This window comes from Atta colombica, unplaced genomic scaffold (assembly GCF_001594045.1).
Source record: "Atta colombica isolate Treedump-2 unplaced genomic scaffold, Acol1.0 scaffold5, whole genome shotgun sequence".
Classification (NCBI taxonomy): domain Eukaryota; kingdom Metazoa; phylum Arthropoda; class Insecta; order Hymenoptera; family Formicidae; genus Atta; species Atta colombica.
In genome coordinates this window covers 684937-689146 of record NW_017259539.1, presented here as the reverse complement: position 1 = coordinate 689146, position 4210 = coordinate 684937, and positions in this window count along the sequence as shown.

Genomic DNA, 4210 nt, shown 5'->3' with positions numbered 1-4210 from the left:
CTCTCTCTCTCTCTCTCTCTCTCTCTCTCTCTCTCTCTCTCTCTCTCTCTCTCTCTCTCTCAATTTGTAATTGGCTTGTCAAGCCCCACTCCTGTTCGGTGAGCTAATAACAGTAACAAAAAACGATTTCTTCACATCATAAAATCTTACAAAATGCTAGTTTTTTATTTGATTTCTACGTGTAACGCGACAGACAATAATAAATTATATCGGGACATATCATTTCACAGGTAAATTAACAAAAAATATAAACAAATATTTACTTTAATATCAATAACAAAACCTAATCTATTCATTATGAACGCTCCTGATAGTGACAAAAAAAACACCAAATATTCCCCTCATTGTCTTACTTGCTTGTATCACATTCAGTATAGTTTGCTCCATTAGTACATGCTCTAATAAGTAAACCTACTTTTCTGTAATTTTCTAATAAGTAAACTTACTTTTCTTACTCGCCAAATTTAATGAAACTTGGTACATTTGTAGAGCAGACAAAAATAATAGAAACATATTATATATCCGCAATGATAGGTTTGAGAGTGGAAATTACCCTTATAGTATTAAGCATGAACATCTAATTTCTTGCATTTTAGTTTACTCTATTAGAGTTATTGCTAAATTTTAGAGGTGATAAGAGCAAATCCAGCATAAAAAATGTAGAATTCAAAATAGCAGACTCAATATGGCAACCTGCTGAAAGAGAAACAATCTTATCTCGTTCTTTCTTTGCCGCATTCAGGAATAACCAACAAGGAGGTGGTGAGAGTCTATTCCTATTGTCTTTTTTTTGCTTTTTTGTTCTTTATTACTTTTTAAATATTTTTTTGTTTCTATATTTTTTTGTATTTTTACAATTTTTGTAATATTTGTAATTTTGTAGCGCAATTTTAATATTTATTCTATGTACTTTTATAGAAATAATATTAAAAAAAAACTCTTGTATGCACAAAGATTTTGAGTGTAATTTCATTAAACATTTTTCAGATACTTTGTATAATTACGAATGTGACCTTACACTTACGAAACAACGTTATCAAACTTCAATCGCTTATACATAATCAGTTATTTTCTCCTCGTTTTTATAAATTTATTTAAATATTTGTGATACAAAAGTAGATATTTAGAAGAAAAGCCATTTCATGTTGATAATCCAGTAGATTAATTTTTCAAAAATTGTTTCTTTTTCAGATCGCTATATTGAGTCTGCCATTTTGAATTCTATATTTTCTACAACTTTTACACTATTTATTTTCAGGAAACATAATTTCTCTTATCACGTCTAAAATTTAACAGTAGCTCTAATAGAATAAGCTAAAATGCAAGAAATTAGGTTGCGTTTATCATTATATAAAAGTAATTTCCACTCTCAAACCTGCCTACATCATTGCCAATATAAAAAAAATATTTTTGTCTACTCTACAAATGTACCAAATTTCATTAAGATATTTCTCCGAGAATTGAGTTTCTACAAATTTCTTTGAAATTTGGATATTATGTTTAAAATAATTGTATCTATATGTGGTTAAAATTTCATGACCTTAGCTGTGCCGAAATGGATATTCACTTCAAAGTTTTAGCTTTTAACACATAAACTCCTAGTGGAGGTCAAGTCTTGCCGAAGTAACGTTTAATATTTTGCGGCGAAAATCTTTTACAGATTTTCTTTTTAAATAAATATGTGATATTATAGGAACCTTATAAAAAAAAATGGAGAGTCCTAGCGATGTCGTTTCTGAATTAGAATAGTTTAAATTTATAATTTGATGGAATTTGTCCTTCTCGCATGTCGAGCGACGAGATAGGGACATGCTGTTGCCTACATTTCAACTTCAATACAGATTAGTGTTCATGTACATAAATACGACATTTACCTGTACGTTCGCCTCAAAAATTTCTCTGGGAGAGCACGCGCGGAGAGGCATATTCGTAGGTTGTATTAATTTTCTAGCATGATTGTAACCAGAGAACCTTAAATTCGGTGATGGAAAGGTAAGTTGTTAGTTTCTTGATGGAAAGATAGATTTACTTGTTAATTCCTTGATGATGATTTCGATATTTCACTTTAAATAATTTGCGCGCATTACAGCCGCTACGTGCAACGCTGATCTGTTGATTAGATATTAGCATGAAGTAAGAGTAAGGATACTTAACTAGATAAGATAGAAAAAAAAAGTTGGTCACGAAAAATGTTCCGTGTACTGCCAGGTTTGCCAAACGGAATATTTTGTCGCTATATTGAATATTTATATGTGTAGAGTATACTTGTGACCGCGTTATATGTGTGTTAAATACAATAGATACATGTCTCCTGAAAAATAAACAGAGTTTAAATAATTGTCACAATATATTTGTTAAAGTAAGTATAGTTTAGTTACATTTTATTTGTTAATCATGATATAAGATTTTAAAGAAAATTATAGAATTAGCATGAAGTGTAACTAAAATTTTAGCTTTTGATATTTATTTAGATTAGTTTTCTCATCTCAAATGTACTCATTCGACATGTTTTCATTAAACAGAAGAATCCAGCAGAAAAACGGTCTGCCTTGCGTAACAAATTATTAAGCATTAAAGTTCGTGATTTTAGAGGTTAAGATATCTGCCCTACCGACTCAATATAACATTATGTGTATATTACCTTGATCAAAAAGTTCCCAGAATTACCATCAGGTGATGCTCTGAGTCAACTGATTTGAGTTCTGTTTTTTTGGTTAGGTTGCCATATCTATCATTGACATTCCCACCAAGTTTTATCACCATAGCTTGACATTTGTAAAAGTTATGCCGTCTTGAGTACATCTACTTTTGCACGTATTTTCGATTTTTTTACAGTTTTAAAAATGGAGTTGAATTTGCACCATGATAACGCACCGTCGCACAGTGCCATCATTATCCGTGAATTTTTGACCAAGAACAAAACGAATACCATCCAACAGCCATCGAATTCACCTGATATGGCTCCCTGCGATTTTTTTCTGTTCAACTGAGTCAAGAAATCATTACGGGGAACGCATTTTAACAGCCGAAAGGAGATAATGGAAAAATCGAAGACGGCTCTGATGGCTATACCGACAATAGAGTTCCAGAAATGTTTCAAGAGCTGAATCAAGCGCTGGCATATGGTGCGTTGCAGTCGATGGGGAGTACTTTGAAGGGGGCAATAAAACTTGTATTTTGATGAATAAAACTTGTATTTTGAATTTTCTGAATGAATTCCGGGAACTTTTTGATCAAAGTACTTTAATTATAAACTTTTTGCTTTAAAAATAGAAAAATTATATGTATATAGATAAACAACAAGAAATTACAAACTAACACAAACTAATAAGGTTTTCATAAATTCCTTTAATTGAACAATTTAGAAATATAATAATAACATAACATAAAGTACAGACAATAGGAATCAATGCTGGTTATCAATTAGCGCAATTCTTCTTAGTATTAAATATATGAACGTTGACTTTGAATGTTTCCATTCGTAATTTGAATCTTCATTAGCAATCTTTCCCCCTAACACAACGGTTGGATTATTGCATTATAAAATAATATCTCTAACGTTTTTTCTATCAAAAAATGGAACTGTTAACTGTTGTGAGGTAAGTCACATACTCACAAAGTTAGAAAGCTGAGTGGCAATGAGAACTCAAGCTAAAATTATATAAATGATTAAATTATCGTATGTATAAATTTGAAAATTAATAATCACCTCACCTCACGGTCGACGCTCCAACGCCGAACAATAAATATGTCGTTTGCAACATTTTGTGCATTATTAAAAAATTAAAAATTATCGTCAAAATTTTAAAATACTAACTGAGAGAACAATTTGTGTCTTGTCGGTTTTCGGTGTCTTTCATCGGTTGAATAATGATTTTAAACAAGTAATAGCGGTCAATTGGAAGACAAACAAATTATAGTTTATGATATATATTATATTGTGAACAATCTTACAGTTTATTAAGAATCTCAGTATAAGCATGATTTAAGGCAACGGTATCATGTTGTAAATTTAGCCTATTGGTCTATCGATTAATATGCATCATTTCCGATATCAATCGTATGTTAAAATGTTAAAATAATTCTTCACATTTTGCCAATCAAAGTCATAATCGATTTGCCTACGATCTGTAATCCCCAAATGAATAGATGTTTGATTAGATATGCTTTTGGTGTTCAGAAAATTTGATTTTTACTTTTTTCCCTGTTT